This window comes from Halichoerus grypus, chromosome 6 (assembly GCF_964656455.1).
Source record: "Halichoerus grypus chromosome 6, mHalGry1.hap1.1, whole genome shotgun sequence".
NCBI classification, from domain to species: domain Eukaryota; kingdom Metazoa; phylum Chordata; class Mammalia; order Carnivora; family Phocidae; genus Halichoerus; species Halichoerus grypus.
The window spans coordinates 112,725,831-112,745,551 of NC_135717.1; the positions used below are offsets into that span (position 1 = coordinate 112,725,831).

Below are 19,721 nucleotides of genomic sequence, written 5' to 3' on the forward strand. Positions count from 1 at the left end.
GAGCCCCACATCAGGTTTGCTGCTCAGCAGGGAGTCTGCCTCTCCCTCTGCCCCTCCCCCCTTTTGTGCTCTCTCTCTCTCAAATAAATAAAATCTTTAAATAAAATAATTATTGATAGGTAAGTACTTACTATTGCCATTCTCTTCATTGTTTCCTGGTTGTTTCATAGATCCAGTATTCCTTGTTTCTTATCCTGCTATCTTTTTTGTGTTTTGATGTCTTTAGGTATCAGTATGTTTTAATTCCTTTATTGTGTTTTTTAGTGTAATTACTAAAGCTTTTCCCTTGTGGTTACCACGAGGCTTACACAAAATATCCTAAACTCATAACACCCTATTTTAAACTGATAATAACTTAACTTTAATAGAATTCATACTTTACACTTTTACTTCTTTTCCCTCTCACATTTTAGATTGTTGCTGTTACATTTTACATGGTTTTTATATTGTGTAACTAGTAATCAATTATTGAATTATGGTTACCTTTGCTACTTTAATTTTTCTTTAACTTTTAAACTAGAGTTGCTTGTGCATCATATTGCAGAATCTATGACTGTATATTTACCATTACCACTGAGATTTACACTACCTTTTTGTGTCTTTATGATATTAATTAGTGTTCTTTTACTTCCACTCAAAGAAGTCCTTTTACTATTTCTTGTAAGGTAGATGTGGTGGTAATGAACTCCCTTAGCTTTTGTTTGGAAAAGTCTTTATCCAACCTTCATTTCTGAAGCACAGCTTTGCCAGGTATAGAAGTCTTGGTTTACAGTTATTTTCTTTGGATATTTTGAATATGTCATTCCTGTCTCTCTTGGCTTGAAAATTTTCCATTGAGAAATCTGCTTCTAGTCTTATGGGAGTGCCCTAGTATGTAACTTCTCTCTTTTCTCTTCCTGATCCTAAAATTCTTTCTTTAGCTTTTGACTTTCGACAATTTAATTATATTGTGTATTGGTGTAATACTATTCACCCTATTTAGGTTCAATTACTTAGGGTCCCTTAGGCCTCAAGGATTTGGTTACCCATTTCTCTTCCCAGGTTTGGGAAGCTCTCAGCTATTATTGCTTTAAACGTACCTTCTGTCCCTTTCTCTTTCTCTTCTCCTTCTGGAATTACCACAATGTGAATATTGTTTCTTTTCATTGTGTCCTATAAATCCTATAGGCTTTCTTCATTATTATTATTATTTTACTCCTCTAAGTAATTTCCAATGTCCTATCTTCCAGGGTGCTGATCCTTTCTTCTGCATGGTTGAGTCTACTTTTAAAACTGTTGAATTCTTCAGTTCAGTTATTGTATTTTTCAGGTCTAGGATTTTTTTTTTTTTTTTGATGGTTGCTATTTCCTTATCAAACTTCTCATTTGTTCCTGCACTTTTTTCTAACTTCATTTAGTTGTCTATGTTTTCTTATAATTCACTAAACTTCCTTAAGAGGATTATTCTGGACTCTTTATCTGACAGTTCGTAGATCTCCATTTCTTTAGGGTCAATTACTGGTGCTCTATTAGTTTCTTTGGGTGGTGTCATATTTATCTGATTTTTTGTGATCTTTGATTCCTTATGTTGGTATCTGTGCATGAGTAATCAGGCTCCTTTTCCAGACTTTACAGATTTACTTGACAGAGACAATTCTTTACCTGTCAGGTCGGTTTGGGTTTCTGGATATGTCTGTTGGTAATGTTTTTCAGCAGGTGGGGTCTACTATTATGGTCTACTTTGGGACAAGGCAAATGGTTTGAGCTCTAAGGTTGGGGATGGGTTGGGGGTGGTGGGTTACTGACTAGAGAACAGTTAGGTAGGACTGCTGGCTTTGTTCCCTACCCAAGTGAGGCTACTACATTCAGTCATAGATGTGGTTGGGAATTAGCTTCCCTGCCCTGGCAGGACAGCAGCCAGGGCCCAGGGCCTGTACGGCTCATTGTTTGGGGGCCCAAATCAGGCTTCAGTGTGCACTTAATTCCCTGGTCAGGTGAGGCCATCTGTGTTGCTCTGCAGATGGAGAAACCACAGACTGTGCTCTCTGTTCAAGAGTCATTGTACTGAGGACAGTTGAATGGGCTACACAGCTTCCCATGTGCTCTGGTTAAAGTTCCTGGTTGGATAGGCTAAAGGCTGTATTCAGTAATGAGGCTATGAATTAGATTTCTTGCCTGGGCACAGTGGGGAGAGGCTGCTCTAAACCTGGTAAAGCTCTTTGTTGTCTTAACTCAAGCTGACCCACATGCCAAGTTCCCTGGCCAAACAGAGCCACTGGTTTTGCTCTTCAAACTATCAGTTCTGTCTGCCTGTCTCTCAACTTGAGTACTGCTGGGCCACATAACTTTCAGATGTTTTTGCCCGCACTTATGGTCAGATGGGGCTAGAAGACACTCTCCACAGCAGGTGAGGCTATGACTCAGTCCCTTTGCCTGGGTAGGAGAGGGAGGAGATGCTCTAAGCTATCCTCAGTTTCCCAAACAGGCACTCTGGTTGGGAGGGGATGGAGCTACTCTCAGCATTGTCTGTGAATTACTCCCCCCTGCCTGTGCACAATAAGGGAACACTCCATGCTCTGTACTGGCTTTGCTCTGGGGACAATCAGCTCTGCCTGCTTGCCTCTCAGCTAGAGCACCATTGGACTGCACAACTTCCAGGAGTGGTCACCAGCCCTCTTGTCAGATGGAGCCACTCTCCACAGCATGTAGGGCTCTGACTCAGCACCTTGCTTAGGCATATACAAACTGGGCTCTAGGGCCAGCAAAACTCTTTGCTTGAGGATCCAATTTGGGCACACCCACACCCTTCCAAGTTCCTGGGTGAGAGTCCATCCCCAACTTGGTTCTGTGGGTAAGCAAAGTTGCTGGTTGGGATTACTACCTGGGCACTGCCAGTATGAACTCAGTCTGCCAAGATCCATGTACTGGATGTTGCAAGCCCATTCCTCTCCTGTCACATTCAGATTCCCAGTGGCTGAGCCTTGCACATTCTTCTGCAATCCCTATGGTATGAGATCAGATTAGAGGCTCCCACAAAATGACCCACTTTGCTGGGGAGGCTGGTTGTCCCCCTGAGTTCTCTTTTCCCACTGGGGGAATCAGAGGTTCAGGACAGACCTCTCTGCATGGTCCTGTGCTGGTCTAGGGGAGGGGCAATGCAGTCAACATGTAGGGCTGCTCTTACCCTTGTAATGCAGTCTGTCTTGGTCTCTCAGGTACAGGGGGGTGCTTCAGCCTCACCCCCATCTTCTAGTGCTGTCTTGTTCTTGAATAATTATTAGTTGTTCTTGTGTGGGAGAGTAAAGTCAAAAATATGTTGTCATTCTTGGTGTGTCATCTTGGTGGTGTCACTACATTTTCTTTTTAAAAAAATGTTTGTGGAGGGATGCCTGGGTGGTTTAGTTGTTAAGCGTCTGCCTTTGGCTCAGGTCATGATCCCAGGGTCCTGGGATCAAGTCCCGCATCAGGCTCCTTGCTTAGCAGGGAGCCTGCTTCTCTCTCTGCCTGCAGCTCCCCCTGCTTGTGTTCTCTCTCTGACAAATAAATAAAATCTTAAAAAAAAATTTAAAAAAATGTTTGTGGTGAGAACACTTAATATCTACCCATGTAGTAAATTTCAAGTATGCAATATAATATATGGTCACATTGTTGTACATTCTATCTCCAGAACTTACTTATCTTGCATAACTAAAATTTTGAACTCCTTGACCAACATCTCCCCATTTGCCCCTTCCCTGATCCCCAAAGTATTGACCATTCTACTCTCTACTTCTATGAGTTTGACTATTTTGGATTCCATATATAAGTGAGATAATGCAGTATTTGTATTTCTGTGTCTGGCTTATTTCAGTTAGCATAAGGTCCTCCAGGTTCATCTATGTTGTTGCAAGTGGCAGGATTTCCTTTTTTTAAAAAAAGCTGGATAATATTCCATAGTGGAATATTTTTTCCAGGTTTAAAGGGATGTAACTGACATACAGCACTGTACAAATTTCAGGTATACAGCATAATGATGTGACCCACATACAGCATGAAATGATCACCACAATGAGTTTAGTTAACATTCATCATCTCATATAGTTACCCCTCAAAAAGTTTTTTCCTTGTGATGAGAACCTTTAGAATCTACTCTCTTAGCAAATTTCAAATATATCATACAGAAATGTTAACTACAGTCATCATGTTGTAGATTATAACTCCAGAATTTATTTATCTTATAACTGGAAGTTTATACCTTTTGACCAGTTTCATCCAAATCCGCCCCCCCCCAACTGTTCATTGTAAAAACGATATATAGTATCACAGAACTTATTTATTTTTTGGGGGAAAAAGAAATTTAATTAATATAAGCGCAGAAATCAGTATGACAGTGATTTAAGAAGAATGAGGTTTATCAACAGTGTCCATAATCTTAAAGCTTTTATATGATTAGGTAAAAACACAAAACACTGGAAAGATTGATCAAAAAAGAAAATAACACAGGAATAAATATTATTTGCAGTAAAAATATTTTAAAACTTTAGATTTAATTATAATTCCCAGAAAAATAATTATAACATATTTATTCAAATGACCAATAACCATTATATAAATAAATTTATTAGCAAAATTTACCAACAAAATGTAGAAAATCTCACAGTGAATCATGATATATCCTTAAGATATAGAAAGGATTACATATAGGACTAATACATGTTTTATTGAAAAACTGGATAATACTTTATTTTTTTATTTGTATTTGTTTTGGATAAGAATACTTTAGAAAAAATATAATTTATAAATATGGATGCAAACATTTTAAATATAAATTGAGAGTACAAACATGGTTGAAAACCACCTCATCTTTCACCTCAAGCTGTTCACAATTTAGTATCACAAATCTTAAATTCAAAAGTCTCAAAGAAGTTGACTTTGCTGTCACCTTCTTTAGGGTTTCAAATAATAGCTGAAGCAAGGGTCAGGGTCTGGAATTTGAAAGAGTATCCATTTCATTTTTTGAACACTGCTTCCCTATATTCTTCTTTTATTTCTTCTATTGTCAACATCCTGCTTGTTAAATGCCCGAGTCTCTTACTGTTGCTCCTAGGTCATTGAAAGCTTAACCTAAGAGTCTTCATTGATAATGCTAGAAAGTTTACCTCATGTAACAGATGCACTATGTAAGCACACTGTCACCATAAAATATCTCCAGGTATCACATCCAAATGAAAGTGTAATTTTATATAAAAGATACAAAGTTATCTTTGTGTCTTTTCCCCTTCCCACTGAGATATGCACATAACTTCTATAATAAAAACAAAGGCACATTTTTGGATTGTTCCTTACATTTCGCAGAGAAATGGTATTCACTAGAAAATTCTAGCGAGTGCCCAACTTAAGTTCCATCTGAATAAGGAAGTTTCTGCTATCACAAAGAATTATATATTAAGAAAAGATGAATAAGTAGCTAAGTGTTTTGCTAATACCAAAATCATTACTTATCTCAAATGGCATATCACATTTTTCAAATGAAATCTTGACTGTAACTATCCTTTAAATCTATTAGGACAAATTTGAAATAATTTTCCTGAGTTATTGTGGTGTGCATCATTCCTGATTGCTGGGTTATAATTTTGCTTAGTGCTCTACAAAATTAATGTTCTACATTTTTATTGATCTAATATACATGCAGAGGTATTTAAAAGAGAGCACCACAGGCTCAAAAAAGGGGTATGTGCTAGAAAAATTGTAGGGAACATGTATGCTGCACAACAGTTTCCTCTTTTCCATTTCACCATGGTTTTTAGAAGCTAGAATAGTTCCTAACTTTCTAGCTGGTATTGTTACAACTTTCCTAAAACAAAGAGTCTTAATGTTGAAACCTCAGCTATTTCAAAAGGACAGTTTAATTTTATAAATTTTAATTTTCTTGACCATATACACCAGGAGACATGCAGCAGCATACCTGTTTTTATTTTTTTGTACAGTTTATCCATAGAACTTTTATAGCATCAAAATTAGAAAATTTAGAGAAGGAAACAGCAAAGTAATTTGTGGCCCTTATTTTTGGCTGGTTCATTTTGCTATTTTTACATTCAATGTTTAAATTTGTGCACATGCACACCAATTTCTCTAGAAATCTTTCCTGCTTGCATCTCAGACTTTCCTTCTTTCTGAAATGCATCCTTTAAAAATTTTTTCAGTAAGGTTTTTTGGTCATAAAATGTTCTTCTTTATCTGAAACCATACTTATTCCACTTTCATTTTGACATAATTTTGCTGGGTAGATTGTTACAAGTTGAAAGTCATCTTCTGTTGGTACTTTGAAGATATGCTTTCACTGTCTTCCTATTCCTATTGTTGCTGTTGAGAAATGGGCTGTTAATCTACTTGTTGCTCCCTTAAAAGTTATCTTCTTTTCTCTGGCTTTCTACCAATGTATCCATTTATCTGGGAGGTAATAAATACAATTTCCTTGCAATATGTCTAAATGCAATTTCTTTCTTTTTTTTTAATGTGATTTTTTATATTTATCCTGCTTGTAATTCACGGGGCCTCCTGAACCTGAAAAACAATGTTTTCCTGAAGTCTGGATTTATATATATATATAATACTGTAGTATTTCTTCTCCCATATTACTCAGCCATAGAAAAGAATGAGATTTAGTCATTTATAACAACATGGATGGAGCTAGAAGATACTATGCTATGTGAATTAAGTCAGACTAATATGATTGCACTTACATATGGAATCTAAAAAACAAATGGACAAACAGACAAAGCAGAAACAGACCCATAAATATGGAGAACAAACTGATGGTTGCCAGAGAGAAGGGGGTAGGGAAATGGGTACAGTGGAGTGGAGGGTATAGGCTTCCAGTTATGGAATGAATTAAGTCACAGGGATGAAAGGCACAGTAGGGAATACACTCAGTGGTACTGTTTACGTTGTATGGTGACAGATGTAGCTACACTTACGGTACACATAGCATAATGTGTTGAGTTGTGAAATCACTCTGTTGTACACCCAAAATTAATGTAACATTGTATGTCAACTTTACGTCAATAAAAAAGATATTTTTGATTTCCCTATTTTCTCTATTCTTCTATCTTCATGTCCCTTTCATATTTTCCATGTTAAAATTTTGATGCATTCTGGGTAATATCTTCAGATTTATCTTTCAATTCATGAATTCTCTCTTCTACTATGCCTAATCCACCATTTAACCTATCTATTGCTTTGTAAATTGCAATGATTATATTTTTCTTCCTAGAAGTTGTATGTGGTTCCATTTAAAATCTGCCTGGTCACATACTGATAGTCCCTTTTTTGTTATATTTTCAATTCTTTTACTTAAACATTTCACATTTATATTTTTGTTTGCATCTCATAATGCTAATATCTGAAGTCCTTATAAGTCTAAATCTGTTGTTTTTTATTCCTTGTGCCGCTGTTTAATTTTTTTACAGTGGACTTATATTTGGCTGAATTTATTCTCAGGAAATTCTGAGGGGTTTATATTAAAGAATGCTTTCCTGTGGAAAAGATTTGATTATTTTTGCTGGGTGTCAAAAGGGGCTACCAACCTGGGATCATTTTAATTTCTTGGCTCTGGCCATGGGGAATGTATAAATTTCAACCCAGACACATATGATAATAGATTATACATTCTATTATTTTTATTGTTTTCCTCTTGAAGTCATGACAATGATAAACCGGTCTTTTATCTGCCTATGTTACTGCAGGGGATTTTCTTCAGGTCATCCATTCACTGAGGCTATAGCCTCTTCACATGTCTCAGTTTCATTCAGTGTTGGGGTGTGTCTCAGAATTAGTTCCCTCTATTTGTATGGACGTTGAGACCTACTTTTTTGGAACCCAAATGCTTTATAATACGCAAAATGCTAGGTTCCCGATCTTGGCATGTCACCCCAAAGTATCCACAATTCCTCATTTAATCACCTCTGATTTCAGCTTGGTGCTTTATTTTTGTTGGGGAAGGGTGGGAATCTTGAGGGTTTTCCTTACCTTCTTGCAAGCTACACAATAAATTAAAAATGTTTGTTTATTGTACTTTATCCAGTGCCTAAGTGTTTAGCTATGGGAGAGCCTTTTCAAAAATATTCTGGATTGCTATGCTGCCAGTGGGTAAGTCATAAATAGTTTAATTTTCAAACCCTTTTTTCTTAAAAAAAAAAAATAGAAGAAGAAGAAGAAGAAGAAGAAGAAGTCAGAGTTCTTACCAAGTGCAAAACCCTTACTGTCAGTGATTTGTAAATTGGAATGATAACAACAATAATGGTAGGTAAAATTTACTGTATACCTATTTGCCAGGTACTGAATGCATGTTGTCTTATTTCTCTAAGAATTAGGTAATATTATGTATAAGCTACAGGTGAAAGATGAGAGACTTAGATAACTTAAGAGACTTTCCCAGAGTCACACAGTAAGTGGCAGGGATAGGTTTATCTGATAACAAACTTTTGTGCGCTTTTTCCCCCCACTGAGTTGGACTGCCTCTCTATTCAAGCTCTGCAATCACAGAAGATAAAACCATTTGAAAAATGTTACCAGCTGTATTTTGTTTTAAGGTGCAAATTGATCAGAGATCAACTTTGTAGTAAGGAACTTTCATCTCTTAACAATGTATCAAAAATTTAGTCAAAATCTGACAATCTCTTCAAAACTTATCACGGATCAAAGAAAGAGACAAAAATGGGAAACATTAAACAGGCAAGTTGAAAAAAGCTGTTTTCAGTCATTCAAGAATATCAGATAAGTTCTAGAAGCAATATATTTGTTTTATGCTTTATTCACTGCCTTATCTCAGAAAGAACTTAAGATAGCTGACAAGAATGCATAAAATTCAAGATACAAATTAGAAATAGGTGAGGAGAAATGAAACAAGAAGGAAAAACAGAGAACTAAGATTAAAATAGAAATGTCTACCATTGAGCTTGTTATGAGACAGCTGGTAAATCTGGCTTTCTAAGGTCAACTTAAAAAGGGCTACCTGAATAGTTATGAGTCACCATGTGTATATAATAAAAACAACCCAATTGTTCAGAAGCACAGATATGACTGATCTCTATGAACAGGATCAAAAGTTCCTCACAAAGCACCTCATAAATAGGACATTGTATAATGAAAAGAACAATATCCTGATCATGTAACTGTGGCATTTTTTGACAGTGGAAGGGGAACTATTAGACATTATGCTGGGACAACGGGTTATAAATGGAGACTGTCCCCCCAAAATCAAAATGTATACTACTTATAGTATCACAACTACATATTTTATGAAGATATTTTATTATTGCATCCCTCAGTACAAGCCGATGATTGCACACAAATTAGCGATTCAGTAAAAGCAGCTGTATTTGAGGTTAACGTAACATGACTGGTTTTAACTTTGAGCTGATCTAGGGAGATGGTAGATTGTAGAGCACAATGGAGCAGGAGTAACAAACTCAAATGGGCTCAGCGGCAAGGGAATGAACGTAAGACTGTCAAGTAGCCAGGTAGAAAAGAGGAAATGGTTAGTGAATAGAACATTTTAAAACAATATTTTGAGAAACAAAATCAATCTATAGTTGAATCTAGTTTCCAACTCAGTGACTGACGGTTGGGAATAATGACATATCCAGAGAGCATAGTTATTTGATGCCTATGCCATCTGCATTCAATATTCAACAGACATTTTTAAACATTAACCAGGCCTTCACTTTTCAACTAATTCTTGCTTGTGTCTATCACTATGTTGAAAATATATTTAGGAGAGTTTCTAATTAAATTTGAACAAAAATTTGAGTTAATTCTTGGCTTTTATAAGTAGCTCGTTCTTTGAACAGTAATTCTGACTGACTCAAAATTTTCTCTGACCCTGGCTTCTGAAGAAATGGGTTTTCTTGGCCTTTCAGTTTGAAGGACCTGTTAAAAAACAGCCCATCCAATCAGAAGCTACATTAGTAAAAGTACAAGATTCCAAACCAGGGAACTAACAGTTAAAGGGGGATAGTAGTCTTACCTTGCACTGTGCTGGTCAGATCCCATCTAGTGCAGCTCACTGTGGGTGTCTCCGTTACTAAAGGGAGACATTGACAAAGCATGGGGCCCCAAACGGCAATGCTACCATTGTCCACTATTTCTAGGTTTCTTCTCCTTTCAAGGGACATTTTCAAGTTCTTGTAGCTCGGTCCCATCCCCACTCCCCTTATCAACTCTCAGAAGATGACCTGGCCTCAAGGACATCATAGAACAATTCAAGTCTGCTCCCCCCTTTAGATGTACCTTGTTCACATAGCTCTGGTTAGTGGAAGAGGTATCCTTTCTCTTGTTCAAGACACATTAATCCACAGGATGTCACTTCTTCTGCCTTCTTAGGAATTCCTTATTATTTATTTACACTCTATTCTGTATCTTCAACTCTCCCTTTCTCCTGGCTCTTTCCTGTGGACACAGAAAGGAGGTCAAGTCTCCATGATCTTTAAATAAACCAGACTTGCTCTTTGTCCTCTAGTTTCTACACTATCTCTCCTCTGCTCTTCACAGCTTTTGAAAAGGGGGCCTGCAGGCAGTGTCTTCTGCACTCACTTCCTATCCACGCCACAATCTCTGGCAATCTACATTCTGGTCCCTTCACTACTGAAATAGCTCTTGCCCAATGACTTCCTAGTTGCTTAATCCAAAGAACAATTTTTTCTTATCCTCACAGTACTGGTGACTGTTAACTTCTTTACAACTCTCTCCTTAGTTTCTGGGATAGTGCTCTTTCTTGATTTTCCTCTAACATGCCTGGACATTTTCAATCAATTTTTGAGTTGTTTGATCACCCCTTAATGTTGGCTTTCCTCTACCTAGTATATACACGTTGGCTTCAACTGACACCTGTTCACAAATCCCAAATCTGTAGCCCTAGACCAGTTCTAAACTCCTGATCTGAATATTCAAGTGCCTAGCGGTCCTCAAACTCAACATGTCTGCAATTGAACTTATCTACCCCCCCATTCTCCCTGTCATTGCCCTTCACTCACTCAACACAGTCATTTAGAAATTATCTTTGACACCTTCTCTTCCTTTCCCCCTACGTTTGCATTTAGTTGGTCATCAAGTCCTAATTTTCTCTTCAGTCTTCTACTCTCCTACATCATTGCCCTAATTTAGAAAGTTTAATTGTGCAGCATGCTTTCAATAGTTCCCCATTATCTTCATGACACATTTTTATTTAGCATGGCATCCAAAGCCATTCATATTGTAGCTTTCCCAAAGTAGCATCTAACCTGAAGCACCCAGAATGCACTATTCTCTTTCACTTTTCTCTGTGCCCTTCCTACCCCCACTATTTAGTCCTGCAATACTCAGTTCAGATGTCTCCTCCTGCAGGGTGTTTCCCCAGCTTCTCCAGACAAGGTTAGGTGTTCTCTGGTATATTCCTGTAGCATTTTGGGTTTACTTCTGTTAGGGCATTCATATCAACCGTGCAACCACTAAATTTACTTATTGGGATCCTTCTTTAAATGCACCAATAATAATAGCTAACATTTGCTGAAAGCTGTGTACCAGGCTCTGTATTAAGTGCATTGCATGCATTATTCATTTAATCCTCACAACAATCCTAAGAAGTCATTACTAATACTATCTTTGATTCCCAGGGGAGGAAAGTGAGCTTATAGGTTAAGCAACTTCCTCAGTCACAAAATTATATCCTAACCTTTTTGAGAACAAGGATCTGTCCTATTTGTTTATGAAGAAAACCTGTTGACATATGGCACATGGTGGTTCCCCCAAAAATGTTTATGGGTTGAATAAATGAATGAAGAGCAGAGGACAAAACTGGAACCAGAAAACAGAAATTAAATAGAGGCAGATTTTAATTTAGTCTGAATGATTTTGTATTAGGTAAAACTGTCCAATGAAATGGATCACTCAAAAGACAGTTACATGTGGCACTTAAAACACTGAAGAGTATACATTTGCCTTTTTTCTCCCTTGTGAATAGGGGCTGTATCATACTTTGCTTTCATTTTTCAGAATCTAGCCAAAGGCTAGAGATGCTCAGCAGGTGTTTATTGAATGAACTGGATTGAATTTAAAGGCCCTGCAAACTAAAAAATGGGTATTTGCCCTTACTACCATTCATTGGAAGTTTAACTCCCATGGTTCTTGATTTATTCTCATTAATCTGCCTTTTCTTTCTAAACAACTTTGAGAATAAAGACAAGGTAGGGAAAGAGTTTAGAGACTTCATTTGTTGTTTGTAAAATTCCACCACACTGTAAGCTCTGTGGGAGCAGAGCATAATACGTATCTTTCATCACATTATATCCTTAGTCTTGCACATAAAAGCTGTTCAATAAATATTTCTTGGATGAAACACAGGTGCATATGTGTGCATGCACACACACACACGCACACACCCTGATGGTGTAATCTTTACTCCTAGAAGGGCCCCTTGGAACTATATGCCACATAAGGAATTCCTGCATTAATTGGGGGATCTGAACCAGATCAGTGTTGTTACATGGAAAAACTAGTTAAATTATCTACTTTGGAGCCCCAAAAAAGAGAAATGGAGAAAGGAAAAGAGGAGAAAAGCACTAAATCACAACTGTCATTCCCAAACCTAAGGCACGACTCAGAGTAGTAAAAATCTCCCTCAAAGATCCCACAGATGGGGAGCCTGGGTGGCTCAGTCGTTAAGCGTCTGCCTTGGGTTTGGGTCATGATCCCGGGGTCCTGGGATCGAGCCCCACGTCGGGCTCCCTGCTTGGCGGGAAGCCTGCTTCTCCCTCTCCCACTCTCCCTGCTTGTGTTCCTTCTCTCGCTGTTTCTGTCAAGTAAGTAAAATCTTAAAAAAAAAAGACCCCACAGATAGTGGAAGAAACAGTGGCTGTATGACCTTTGAGGTCCCTACCAAATTTAAGTTATTTGATTTTCATTTATTGATCCTAAATATTGAAATGAGAGGCTACATTTCAACACACTGATGGTTCAATCTGGAATTCATTTTTTTTATATACTATCCTAGGCACTGAGGATACAGTTGTAAAAAGAGAGAAATTCTTTAAAGATTTTATTTATTTATTTATTTGACAGAGAGAGACACAGTGAGAGAGGAACACAGGCAGAGGGGGTGGGAGAGGGAGAAGCAGGCTTCCCGCTGAGCAGGGAGCCCGACTCGAGGCTCCATCCCAGGACCCTGGGATCATGACCTGAGCTGAAGGCAGACGCTTAACGACTGAACCACATAGGCGCCCCGAGACAGAGAAATTCTTAACCTCATGGAGTTTATATTCTAATGCAGTATGGGAGTAGGAGATAAATAATAAGATATTTTAGATAGAGTTATCCGAAAAAGGTAGGAAGAAGTCAGGAAATGGCAAAATTCATGAGATAGCATTACAGTCACTGTATCTTGAAGTGCTGGGCTCTTTGGTCATTGGTACTAGACAGTGGACCTTGGATTAATTTTTGACAGTAATTCCATAGCACTTTTTATTTATTTTTTTAAGATTTTATTTATTTATTCATGAGAGACAGAGAGAGAGAGAGACAGAGGCAGAGGGAGAAGCAGGCTCCCCACGGAGCAGGGAGCCCGATGCGGGACTCAATCCCAGGACCCTGGGATCATGACCTGAGCCGAAGGCAGACGCTTAACCGACTGAGCCACCCAGGCATTCCTCCATAGCACTTTAAAGATCCATTCCTTTCTCAATGTCCTATTACCTAAATTCCCCATACCTGTTATATTGTTATCAACTGCTACCATTTCCTCACTGGCTTCCAGCTTTCCTTTCTCCTCTGTGTATATAAAAACTACTAACTACAAGTTTCTCTTAGGTATCATATCAATTATTTTTTCTTCTTAAAAACTTCAATATCACCTATTTTCTCTCCTGCCTTTACCTCTCTCAAGTCTATTGGCAAACTCTACTTTTTCTGTCTTTCCCTCTCCATTCCTTCAAAAAACCAAAATAATCTCTTTCCATGTATACCAAGCAGTCTTCATCTTATTTAAAATATTCTGACTTTTTCTTCCATGGTACTTTTCCTAACCTAGTATAAATAATATTAAACACTGCATATTAGCATTTTTACAGTTACAGACAAGACTTTAAATTTAGGTCACAGAATAGCAAAATATGTAAGAAAGGGTTATAACTGAATTTTACATGTTTTGTATTCAAATTGATTTACCAATGTTTATTTTTCTTTTTAGCTTTGGTGCAAGACCTTGAGAATCAGACTATTTTTTTTTTTTGAGCTATGTTCCATGCTTTTTCTTTTTTTTAAGATTTTATTTATTTTAGAGAGAGTGTTTATGTGCATGAACGGGGGAAGGGGCGGAGGGAGAGGTAGAGAATCTCAAGCAGACTCCATGTTGAGTGTGGAGCCCGACACAGGGCTTGAGCTCATGACCCTGAGATCATGACCTAAGCTGACATCGAGTCGGACACTTAATTGACTGAGACACCTGGGCACCCCTATGTTCCATGCTTTTAAACATAGAAACACAAAGACCCTAATTAACATTTGATGTCTTGACACACTTCAGATCCAAATGATAAGAGATGATTTGTCTGCCACTGTAGAGTCAATACATGGGAATCACATACAAACACCCATGTTTTTTTCTCTAAAAGAACTATGAAGAGCAATATTTGTTTTTAAGAACATAGTTCTTAACGGCTTATCACTCCCAGCAAAAGAATACCTTTTTAAAGTCCAATGAGGTTGAATGTTCTTTATGCCCACTTTACATCTTTCAACCTAAACCACTTCCCTCCAGGATATACTTTAAGCAGTTACCACTTCAAACTTATACAGTATCTTGTACCTAGGGTTCTTAGGCAATTCAATCTACCATATTCAGTAGAAAGTCTTTTCCCTATTTAAAAGAGAAATAAGGTTAGAAATCTGAAATTGTTCACTCAAGATTTCAAAATAAACTAGTTCTGGAGCTGATAAGATCCAGAATTCCTATTTTAGTTTTGGACAATTCTTCTATATTTAAATATTTACTATTCTTAAAATTATTGTAAATTATAATAATTACAAAAGAAAGGATTTAAACTGTAGGGTTTGATCATATTGAAAGAGCTATAAATTTGTTCACTTTAAATGAGGAGCATAGGAGGAATATCCAAATGTTTTATAACATTTCCTTTTAGCTGTAATAAATGACCATACTGGAAAAATAATTATTTTATCGTGCTGGGTCTCAGGGAACATTAATCTCATTTCAAGTAAAACCATTTTAACTTTTTAGAGCTGACTCAATCATCTAGGAGTGACTGAATGAAACCTCATATGTGAATGTGCCTGGCACAAGTAGGCGCTCTGTGTACATGGTTAGATCTGAATTTAGATTCTATTCTTTAAGTCACAAGATCCAGGATTTCCTCTGCTCAGATATCCAGATGCCATAAATGAATCAGGGGGTAGTGAGAGCAAACTTTCAAATCAGTCAACACCCAGAAGTTTTTGTTTCTCACTTGCTCATGTCTGACCCAATTCTAAAACAAGTATATGTTTTTACTGACAATGTTTTTATTGTGGATGACTGTTGGTTGCAGTTAGCTTCTGCAATTCTACCTGGCTCTGAAGTTTAAAAAAAAAAAAAAAGCTGTTAAGACAGACATTTTAATTTAAAGCTATGCCTTAGGCTTACATAAATTCAAAAATAGTTGAGGTCTCAGTTATGATGCTCTAATACTCCAGTTATGGTCAGCTGAAGTGGAGTCTTGTCAAAATACTTTTAAGCTAAACAAACACTGAATTTAACAAATGACATCAAAGAATTTCTATAATATATTTAAAATTCTTTTCCTATGCTATTCAGATCTTCCAGGTAATGAGATAAAAAACAGAATGATCTCTTATACATCTTTAATGGAACTTGATATTTAATATTAGTTATCTTTGTACATGTTTTACTTTTATAAGTGTAATATAAAATCCTGGAAGGTAGTATGTAATGAGCACTTAATATTAATTGAATGAATAAATGGACAAACATTGAATGAGGCTAAAGGAAAAGGACAGATAAGCAGCAGATTTGTGTCCCTGTGTGCAGTGGAAAGTACACATTTGTAAGAAGTAATCCAACTATGCTTACATGATGACTGGGTACACTGAAAAATTCACTAATAGAAAAAATACCACTTAGGTAACATATATGCACACACAGACACACACACACTTACATAAGCAAATGCAAAAAAAAAGTGCTAATAGAACATACATCAAAGTGGTTAACAGTGGTTACTGCTAGGGAGAAGGCTGTGATTCTGGGGGCAAAGCCTTAAGCTACCAATAATATTTTAACTTTTTACAAGAAAAATATAGATATATTATGCAATTCAAAATTAGAGAAAAAGGAAAGGGAAGAAAACATAAGACACTGGCACAGAATCAAGAGACATTCTAGGCCTAACTTGTGTATTATCAGGAATAAATATTTAAGTGCTCTTGATCTCCATTTTCTCATTTATAAAATGTGTAGGTATGATTAGCTGATCTCTAAGCTCTATATTTTATGATGAACTGTAAACTATCAGTCATTATAAATCATTGTCTGAAACCACCAAATCAATGAGATATTAAAGTCTAAATACCAGCCAAGCTGTTTAGCATTAAGAATATAAGAACCAGAAAGCTTCGTTCTACTTTTGTACCGAAGCCTGGTGTATCCGCACAAAGGATCAACAGGCAATTTCAGGTGTTGTTCTCTTGAAAGATAACAGAGAGCTGGAGTGAGTGCATAAAAGGGATATTAGCGGAGAATTTGGAGGAAAAATGGGCCTCTGAATGAGGAAGAGAAAAATAAGTATCAGTATTCATCTTTTTGGAAAAGATAATGTTACTGAAGTAGTACATAACATTCTGAAGTATTTCTTTTGATGCAAGGGACATTGTGAAGATGCCTAAAAGGTGTTTTTGTTTTTGTTTTGTTTTTAACCAAGTATACCAAGTAATATGTACAACAGATAATCTTACTTATCCTCACATCTCTAAATTGTACTTCATCATCTAAATGATGGATAAGAAGGATGAGATGGTCAAGGATAAGGAATATGAGGGCCAAGGATATCTGCTGCATACCTATTAATTTTTTTTAAAATGTGATTTTTAAGCAGCCATTTCAAAGAGACATGACCCCATGTCAAAACAGCTACTGAAAAATGTCCTGATTTATGCGAGAACGGTAGTGATGAGGTAGTGGCCACAGCAATGTGGAGGCAGTAGATGTGTAGTTAGCGTGTGTATGTGAGACAGCGAGACAAAGAGTGTGTGAAGAAGGGGAATATGAAAGCAGTATTACTAGAATTGACCCATGCAGAGTACGGATGAGTCCTGGAAATTACCCTTGTCCTCACAACTGTACTTCCCCATGATTTCTCAAATCCATCCTCAAGCTTCATTTCCAGTCTCCTATTATATTGTTCTGTTCTAAACCTAAGTCAAGATAACCATTTTTACCAGTTGTGCACAAATAATTGTAAGTCAAACACATTTTAAAAAGTCAAGTCTGTATATCTCTATAATTCTCTATAATAATAAAATTTCCTTTCTTGTATTCCTATATGCTTGAATGGGACGGAAATGACTGCAGGAAAAGCGAGAGCCTAGGAATTCACATGTCTTTGCATATACGTACATCTATCATTTATGTGGCAAAAGAAAAATGGCTGAGAATGATAGTCTTGAGGGAAAAAAGCCCAAATTCCATAACATCATAGATGCTTCTCCCAGACTGGCCTAAGTAAGCCAGAAATGGGCTCACCCACAGTGGACTAGTCACCATTCCCAAAATGTGCCATATATTTTCATGCCTTTAAGCCTTTCAATACCCTAGCCTTCCCTTCTCCACCACCAACTATGAACACTCTTATAAGATACACTCAAATATCCCTTATTCTATATAGCTCTCCGATTTCTCCAGGCAAAGTCAACACCTCCATCGTACTCCTTGATCTACTATAGTCTATTTCTATGTCCACTCCTTCCTTCTATCACTCATGAACTCTAAAACTTTAAGGCAGGCCCTGCACCTTCTTTAAAGTTTCCCATCTTAGCATGTTGTCTGGCTGATAGCCTTCCATAAATTGTAGTTTGAATGGAGATAGAAGAAAACAGCAATGAAACATCTGGTTCTAAGGGGCATTAGGGAACTCTCCTATTATTTACAAGATAAGACAGATTCATTTAAGCTACTCCTCGAAAAGCTCTTATTTTAAAAGGCAATCAAGGCAGGAAATCTTGTAATTTTCATTAGAAACATTTTTTATCAAATAGCCCTTGTTAAAAGGTTCTTTCTTACACAGGAAATTCTTACAAGATTCTGCAAAACGGATGCCTAAATCATTAAAATATAACTTTCACACTACCTAGTAAGTGTCCTCTAAAAAGAATAATCCAATTAAGAAAACCTATGTTTTGCCTGACATTCAAATGTGTCTATTTTGAAACTAATTTAATGATAGATCGTAATATTCTTTCCCATTTTTTTTTTTAAGATTTTATTTATTTATTTGACAGAGAGAGACATAGCGAGAGAGGGAACACAAGCAGGGGGAGTGGGAGAGGGAGAAGCAGGCTTCCCGCTGAGCAGGGAGCCCAATGCGGGGCACGATCCCAGGACTCTGGGATCATGACCTGAGCCGAAGGCAGACGCTTAACAACTGAGCCACCCAGGCGCCACTCCCATTTTTTTTTTTTAATTCAAAGAACTTGTTCATATATTTTTCTTTTTCCTATTTGCTCCTGACACTATATTATGGCTATGGTCTTTAATATCAACTACATCTCCAGCTGAAATCTACAAAATTCTTTGAGTACCTTAAAGGCCCCTAAATCTCCAAGAAACACTCAAATTTCCCTTTTCTCTAATAAAAAAGGTGACAATGTTCACTAGATTCCCTATAAATATGCACCATGTTTTGTAACTGAGATGCTCCAAAATGTTCTCCCTCTAGAGTGAGGACCTATTACAACTAGCATAGCAATGAAGTCTCTTCATTTTGGATTAGGTGTACTCAGTACTCTTTAGCACATCCAAAAAATCCTCAAGACCTCCAAGGAGCCTCTGGTAAGTGAGGAAGTAAATCTAATGGGAAAACACTGGGAGAAGATCTTTAATGAGGCAATAGGAAATGGCAGGGGATTCCATGAATTCTGGTAAATTATTTGGACTCAAGAAAGGAACGGAAACATAGACAAATTGTTTTCTTGGGAGGTAGGAGCAAGACTAAAGAAGGATATGGGAAAAGTTTCAGATTCCCAGAGGAATAAATGTTAGGGTGAAATGAAATGTAGGTGTGAGTAAATTTTCTGATTTCTGTACCTAGCAATTTTGAAGTGCTTCATGGTTTATGAACAGATCTATTATGTGGTTAGGTCTACATCTCTTCAACAGAGATAAAATAACTGGTCACCATCCTAAATATAAAACTATAAAATAGACCATTTAAAAATATTCTAGTTCTTTCAGGTATGAAGAAAAAATAACACATAAGAAAATATATGTTATTTTATATAATTAACTTTAGCAAATCAGAAGCTTAATTAGGATAGACTTTAAAAGTGGACTTTCAAGAGTTTTTGGTTCTGTATTAACTTATTTAATAATGTATACTTAGCATATTATATTGGTTTTATGCAATATGGGTTACAAAGAATAGTGATCCTTGCCCTCAATAAGCTCACACTCAAACACAGAATCAGCTCCTCGTTTTTGACATTTGTGTTCAATTTTTAACAAA

At 36.9% G+C, this 19,721-nt stretch overlaps 1 long non-coding RNA gene across 3 annotated transcripts in view; it reads right to left on the minus strand.

Annotated features, from left to right (window-relative positions):
• Nucleotides 1-19,721, minus strand: part of LOC118553022 (uncharacterized) — a 275,664-nt gene that overhangs the window by 246,314 nt on the left and 9,629 nt on the right. Inside the window, exon 2 of one of the 3 annotated variants that reach the window (XR_013449159.1) lies at nucleotides 6,900-10,407. The exons of the other annotated variants lie outside the window; for them this stretch is intronic. This is a non-coding gene — a long non-coding RNA (uncharacterized LOC118553022). Of the gene's footprint in view, nucleotides 1-6,899; nucleotides 10,408-19,721 lie in introns of those variants that run through there. 3 annotated transcript variants of the gene reach the window in all.